Below are 8267 nucleotides of genomic sequence, written 5' to 3' on the forward strand. Positions count from 1 at the left end.
GTATAAAAACTTACAAGTCTGAGAACTCAACTATAAATACAATAGGATGATGAGATATTCAGTTTTTAACATGTATATACAGTATAGCTATTGACTATTCTCCCTCATACCTCCCCTTTGGTTTTTACTTCTGGTTCCTATTTTGTCCTGTGAGACCACTCATTCTCTTTTGGCCTATGGGAAGATTAATGGGTAACTTATACTGCTTTCAGACCAGTGGAGAAATTTCAAGGTTAGGAGAAAAAAAAAAAAAAAAAAAAAAAAAACCTAAAAATCCAAGAATATACATCAAAATCAAGTTTTTCTCCAAATGGAAAATTCAATTTTGTCCTGATTTCTCTTTGCCATTTTAGGTACTTCAGTGAATGTTGCCGGTGAAGTATTAGCACTGACTTTCAATAAAGCTACTGCTCACACCTGCCCTGTAAGATGCGTATTCCAATAGCCTTTTCCCTGCAGTATACACATTGATTTAAAAGCAACTGCTTGGTACTGAACAAATTTCCCACTGGCAACTGCTAGAAAATGGCATGTCATTTTCTATTCAGAAAGACAATCGATAATACTTTCAAATCTGACTTTTAACAAATCTGCCAGACACTAAAATACAGCATTTTGTTGTTCAACTTGGAAAGAAGTCAGCACATAGCTAAGGCAGGTGCATTAGTTCACCTGTTATAGCAAGTATTCACATTTTCTCTTACAGACACACGATGTCACAGCTTGTTATGTTTTATCCAAAAATTAAAATTGCCATCACATTATTACTTTTTCTGTTTTGTTGAAGCAGATTTCTTACTAGTGATTTCTCTTAACTGGACATAATCTCAAAGGGTGCATTCTGAAACAAGACACCTGGAGGATAAATACTAAAAATGTTTTCTTGGGTTTAACGTTTCCCCACACTTTCTTGGTTTTGCATAGTACAGAGCCTAGCTTTCTATCTAAGAAGCGTGTTGTATTTTCTGACATTGTTTTCCTGAGAAGGAAGACTCATTACCCAGGGAAAGTCATAATTTTAGTTTACCAAATTATATTCTCATTGTTTTGTTTTCTTACAAACCCTTCATTACTTCTGTGTATGATTTAAGACAATCCAAAACTTCTCGAAATCTATTTAAATTTATAAGTACTACTGACCATTATCTTTCCAATATCCCCTGACTTAAAGTAAATATATTCCAGGTTTATAATGCACAAAGCCTTTCCAGAGGTGGGGCTGGGATGTGTAGATGAGGAAGAAGAGGAAGAGGAACAGGGACCTGTGTGTGTCAGAGTCTGAACTGTGAAGAACCACAGTTCTGGGCTGGGGGAAGGGAAGGAAGAGAGTTTGTAAAAATGACAGTTTCTAAAAAGACAAGCAACATTCAGTCTAGTAACACGGTTTCCTCTTACTTTTAATGGAAGCTAACACTGGGTGGTCAGGTTCCCCTATTTCTGAGTCCCCACTGCCCAGCAGAATGGACAAACACGTTTGCCTCATCTAGGGCAAACACGCCGACTTCTGGTTTTGGCATGAGCATTTGAGGACCTCTTTGGGGGTTGAGAACATTTTGTCACACAAGTTGCACTTGTAGGGTTAGTTGGTTTGCACCAACATGTTGTCCATCTGACTTCCTTCCTCAAATGTGCAGAGTTCCAGAGTCTGTTTGCCCACCATGGTGTAGGTGTCGATGCTCTGGTTGAGGCACACGTGCTGGGCAGCCTGGTTGGCCCAGCAAAAGCTCTTGTCACAAGTGCTACACTTGAAAGGCTTCCCGGTGTTTATGTACATATGCTTCCTCCAGTGGCTTTTCTGGATGAATTTGCATGCATATATGGTGCACTCGTACTTCTGCCTCTTCACCTCCCTCTCGTGGTAGTCCTGCTCCAGGTTGTGTATGTCAGCGATTTCTGAGGGGAGGCGGGGTTTCCGACTGCAGCTGCCCATCTATGATCAGGGAATTTGAGATGTGCTGCAGCTCACTGTCACTGATCATGCCCGCTTCAGGCACTTCCTTGGCGTTTTTCCCAAGGTCAGCTGCATTGCTGCAGAGCCACAAGGGGACGCGGCTTTCCCCCTGCTGGCTGGATGCGAAGCGCACTCCCATGTGAATCTGGAGGTGCTCTCGCAGGCTGCTCCGCAGGGTGAAGTGCCACCCACAGAGGTGGCGGGTATAGTACTTTGGGAAGCTTGCTTTCCTCTTCATGATGCTCGGCTTGTCGTGGGCAATGCTGAGGGATGCAGTCTGCTCGTGGGAGGAAGCGGCTTCCAGATGGGTCTCCTCCCAGGGAGGAGCGGGAGGGATAGGAGTGGAGAAGAGTTCTGGAGACAGTGAGGTCTGCAGAGGGTTCGAGGGAGTCATGTTTGTCCGATTCACCTGGGCCAGATTGGATGTCAGCTGAGACAGCTGTGAAGCCTCAGGCGCCTGTTCCTGGCTCCTCCTTGAGGTCGGTGGTCTTGGTTCTCACCGGTTTCTCTCAGCTGGTGATCTGCGGTCTGAATGCCATACAATGAAGAGGTCAGTGGAAAGACTTGGTCAGGATGAGAAAAGGTGTCTTGGCTGGTGAGGCTGGATCAGTGGGTACACGTGCAGAAACGTGTTCCACTGCTCTAAGGGAACAAGATCGATCAACTGAGGCACCATCTTTCCAGTGTACATCAAATGCAAAAGAAACCTGAAGATGGCAGGCTGTATGGCAATTGGTTTCAAACGGACACACTCGCTGGTCTGATGAACAAACAACATCTTAAAGTAATTGGAGAATGATGCAAGAACTGATCCGTGTGCCTTGAAGTGCACATCGCCGATTGCAACCTGTAGTCACACAGGAAACCAAACTCTCGCTGAGCGTTTAACTGTTGCAGTAGAAAAAGTCCAGGGTTGGTCAAATCCATTTTTTAAATATCTGTCGCCGGCACTGCTGCTGCTGCCGGGGATGTGGAGGAGGCTTCGCTGGGCACCTTTGGCCATGCAGTCCTCTCAGCCTCAGCCACCTCTTCACCTCGCTGCTGCTGCTGCTAGAGCCGTGGTCAGTGTCTGCAGCTGGGCGGCAGCGGCGGCAGCGGAGCTATTCCTCTCAAATATTATCATTTTTATGTTGAAACCTGCAAAGTAATCTCTGGTTATTTTGAACTGAATAAGAAATAATTATAGACTTTAATCACCTTATTATACTATAAAACCTGAGTTTTCCTCTTAACTTTCTTTGGCACTCCTTATTCACTATTTCATCCTTTTTTTTTTTTTTTTTTTTTTTGTAGATCTCAGAAGACTCTGCTTTTGGCTTCTCTGAGATCAACGTTTTCAGCTTAAGCACATGAATTCCAACATGCAGTGTTTGTGAAAAGTAAAAAACAAAACAAAACAAAACAAAACAAAAAAAAACCTTGCTAACTCTTCTGGGATAAGACGATATTTTCCAAAAGTAATGACCAGGTAAATTAATACAATTTTCTTCCTTTACTCATTCAGTGTTTTGGTGTCATCTCCCATGGTAATCCTAAAAAAATAATATAAAGATATAAATCAAATTTTCATATGTGGTCAAGCTTTTACAGGTCACATTTGATCACTGGGATACAGTTGTCTTATTTTGTGATATTCATGTACAAATACATGGCATATGCCCATTCTTACAAATTTACTTTATGTATTTTAAAATTTTAATGTGCATTTTTGTAGTATAAGTGGATCCATATTAGTATGTACAAAATAACATTTGAAAATTGTATTAGGCCAGGCAAAGTGGCGCATGCCTGTAATTGAACTTGCTGAGGATTCTCAGACATCAGTATTGTATGTTCAAAGCCAGCCTCCACAACTTAGCAAGGCCATAAGCAACTTATAGAATCTCTGCCTGAAAATTAAAAAAAAAAAAAAACAGTAATTAAAAGGGCTGTGGGTGTGGTTCAGTGGTTCAGCACCCTGTGTCAATTCCTGTTACCACCACCAAAAAAAAAAAATTTTTGAAATTGCCTTCTCTCGCCAAAAAAGAATAAAATGTGTTTTATGAAAGAAAACATATCAAAAAATTCATTCTATCATTCATTCTATCATATTATTTATGGAATATACATGATCTTCTTCAATTCATTTTAAAACTTGAGCCTTACAAAAACCAAGCATTGAATGACATGTGTTAATGACCTGTGTCTCAATACCTTTGAATTTTATTAAGTTCAGTGTGACTGAGGGATCTGCATTCCTACAAACAGGAGAAATGACAAATGGGAGGGTGGAGATGCAATTAATTTGCAATCATATTCAGGAATTAATGGATTTGTTTGTTCAATGCCTTAAAACAATTTGAAAATTGTTTTCTGAAAGTGAATTTCTGTATGAGAAACAGAAAAAGCTTAGACTTTTTCTTGATATATCCATAACAGAAAGGAACACATTTTGATTTAATCCTAAGCACACCTAACCTTCTTTTATGTGGTGCCATGAGGAACCACAGAAAAATATTCTTCTATTCATATTTCTATCTCCAGGTTTAAGCATATCAACTACATATGATTTAATTATGTAAATATATCATAGTATTATAGTAAAGAAAGGTCTATATTTATTTCCATGCTGATGTATTATTGTTGTTAGAAAGCATCCTGGGGAATGTGAACCATTCACAAAGATGAGCTAAGATAATCCTGTGGCCCATCCCCTCCCAACTGTTCCCCATTGTGATTATGCCTGGCATAATAGAGTTTAGAAAATGAGGGGACTAAAGAAACGCTCTCTGTAATCAGTGGGGTAATTTGAGAAACAATTATCAATAAATGGTTCTAGGAATGATGCTGCCAGTTTATTTCTTGAATACCATCTTGTGCAAGGCAATGATATTTCAATTAACTCACTGAAGAAATCAATCTGCCCCTAGATTAGACATTGTGTGTGTAAGGACATATAAATAACAGTGAATGTAGCTTAAATTTATGAAATAGTTCACATTTGAAAAACCCATATATTGTAAGAGGAAGGATGGACAAAATAAGCATATGAGAGAAAAAATTAAGCATATGAGAATAAAAAGAAATGTAAAAAAAATGTTTGGTTTCTTAGAGGTGAGAGTGAGAACTGGGGGAATCCTCAGAGTTACAACTTCCCTAATTATCTGGATCAAGGAAGCAGCTATGTCAGATATTGTGCCATCCTGCCATAGCCAAAATCATGGGCAGCTGAATGATACATACATCTTTATACATGTTACCTAAACTAGTGTTAACTGCTCAGGCAGTGGACATCATATGGAGGCCAGAAAAGAAGTAGAGAGAATTACAGGAGGAGGAAATACCTCTGTTGACCCCACTTCAAGTTGAACTCTTAGGACCTTCTAGTGAACAGATTTCAGGAAGAAGAAGCAAAGGGAGCACACATCTGTTTCTTCATCTGCAGTGTGAGCATCAGCTTCTGTCTCTCTTAGGGATGACATGACAGGGAAATCTTATTACTTACTCACCAATGAGCTATGGATGTGTAGCCTCACATACTTTGGTTTGTCATTATCACACAGCTCAGCTTCACAATTGATGCTAATTTTCTCATCCTTCTATTCACTAATGTAAAAATGCACAGAGCAGATCTGGGTGGTGACACTGTTCGTACTTCAAGCAAATTTGTTTTGGACTGAGGATCATAAAGGCAGCACCCTCTACCTTGTAGCACTACTTGTGGTATAAATCTATGAAGAGCAATTGGGAGAAATGTCTGGCGTCTCAGGAAAAGCAAAACCATCACCAGCAGAAGTCAGTCCTGCAGGCATATCTGCCATGAAATACACGAACTCCAGCAACAAGATTAGCAAAACCCTGGACAATATTTGTACAAATGAATGGCAACTATGTGTGAGAAATAGAGGAGAGTATTATTGGTTAATAGAGGTATAATTGGTTAATAGAGGTTTGTAAATTGTTAGGGTTGTGCAATACATCTCAGGGTTCACATGTAGAGCTATAATATTTATATCAGGGCTTTTGAAAAATTTTCCTGATAAAATCCACTAGAACAGAAAGTGTTCTTTTTAAAAGTATTTTTGTTTGTAGATGGACACAATACCTTTATTTTATTTTATTTTTATGTGGTGCTGAGAATGAACCAAGTGCCCCACAAGTGCTAGGCAAGTCCTAATGCAGTGAGACACAAGCCCAGTATGAGGAAGTGTTCTTTATAAAGTAAAGAAACAGGAAGCCCCAGAAGAGATTCTTTGAAGACCCCAAGTTATTACTTGGAAACCCAAGCAGAACTACATGAGAGCCTGTCTCACTGATTGATTTAGTGTGTAAGATTAAAGTCCTGCTTTCTTACTCAATATATTTGCCTTTCTTGTTTCATCTGTTCTTAGTTCCAAGAAAAAGAGATGTGTTCACACTTATCTGTTCATTTTCAAGACATGAAAAGTCCAGTTTTGGAAAAAAATCTGAAAATTAGGTACAGTGACCAGGGCAGAATTATATTCAAGTGACAGAAATACTCCTCTAAACAAAATCAGATTCAGATACATCCTTGTGACAGAAATTGGAAAGGGTACCCTTTTTTTATTGTAAACAAATATAATACATGTTGTTTCTCTGTTTCTACATGGAGTAAAGGCATACCATTTGTGTAATCATAAATTTACATAGGGTAATGTTGTTTGATTCATTCTGTTATTTTTTTCCTTTCCCCCCACCCCTCCCACCCCTCTTTTCCCTCTATACAGTCCTTCCTCCCTCCATTCTTGTCCCCCTCCCTAACCCTAACCCTAACCCTAAACCTAACCCCTCCCACCCCCCATTATGTGTCATCATCCGCTTTTCAGTGAGATCATACGTCCTTTTTTTTTTTTCAGATTGGCTTATCTGACTTAGCATGATATTTTCTAATTTCATCCATTTGCCTTGAAATGCCATAATTTCACAATTCTTTATGGCTGAGTAATGTTCCATTGTGTATATATATATATATATATATATATATATATATATATATCATAGTTTCTTTATCCATTCATCAATTGAAGGACACCTAGGTTGGTTACACTATCTGCCTATTGTGAATTGAGCAGCTATGAACATTGATGTGACTGTATCGCTGTAGTATGCTGATTTTAAGTCCTTTTGGTATAGGCCAAGGAGTGGGATAGCTGGGTCAAATGGTGGTTCCATTCCAACCTTTCTGAGGAATCTCCACACTGCTTTCCAGAGTGGCTGTACTAATTTGCAACCCCATCAGCAATGTATGAGTGAACCATTTTCCCCACATCCTCGCCAACACCTGTTGTTGCTTGTGTTCTTGATAATCGCCATTTTAATTGGGGTGAGATGGAATGTTAGTGTAGTTTTGATTTGCATTTCTCTTATTACTAGAGATGTTGAACATTTTTATGTATCTGTTGATTGCTTGCAGATCTTCGTCTGTGAAGTATCTGTTCATTTCCTAGCCCATTTGTTGATTGGATTATTTGTACTCTTGGTAGAGTTTTTTGAGTTATTTATATATTCTGGAAATTAGTACTCTATCTGAAGTATGAGTAGCAAAGATTTTCTCCCAATCTGTAGGCTCTCTCTTTGCATTGCTCATAGTTTCCTTTGCTGAGAGAAAGCTTTGTAGTTTGAATCTATGCCAGTTATTGATTCTTGGTTTTATTTCTTGTGCTATGGGAGTCCAGTTAAGGAAGTCAGATCCTAAATCGACATGTTGAAGACTTGGACATACTTTTTCTTCTATAAGATGAAGGGTCTCTGGTCTGTTTCCCATGTCCTTGATCCATTTTGCGTTGAGTTTTTTGCAGGGTGTGAGATAGGGGTTTAATTTCATTCTGTTGCATATGGATTTCCAGTTACCCCAGCACCATTTGTTGAACAGGCTATCTTTTCTCCATTGCCTATTTTTGGCACCTTTGTCTAGTATGAGAAAATTGTATTTATTTGGGTTTGTGTCCGTGTCCTCTATTCTGTACCATTGATCTACCTGTCTATTTTGGTACCAATACCATGCCGTTTTTCGTTACTATTGCTTTGTAGTAGAGTCGAAGATCTGGTATTGCGATACCCCCAGCTTCGCTCTTTCTGCTAAGGATTGCTTTAGCTATTCTGGGTTTCTTATTCTTCCAGATGAATTTCATAATTGCTTACTCTATTTCTGTAAGGTACATCATTGGGATTTTAATTGGAATTGCATTGAATCTGTATAGCACTTTTGGTAGTATGGCCATTTTGACAATATTAATTCTGCCTATCCAAGAACATGGAAGATCTTTCCATCTTCTAAGATTTTCTTTAATTTATTTCTTTAGTGTTCTGTAGTTCT

At 39.1% G+C, this 8267-nt stretch overlaps 1 pseudogene; it reads right to left on the reverse strand.

Moving 5' to 3' along the window:
- Window positions 1-1372: 1372 nt before the first annotated feature.
- Window positions 1373-2878, reverse strand: LOC124966097 (zinc finger and BTB domain-containing protein 2-like; annotated as a pseudogene).
- Between the last annotated feature and the right edge of the window lie 5389 nt (window positions 2879-8267).

This window comes from Sciurus carolinensis, chromosome 16 (assembly GCF_902686445.1).
Source record: "Sciurus carolinensis chromosome 16, mSciCar1.2, whole genome shotgun sequence".
Lineage (NCBI taxonomy): Eukaryota > Metazoa > Chordata > Mammalia > Rodentia > Sciuridae > Sciurus > Sciurus carolinensis.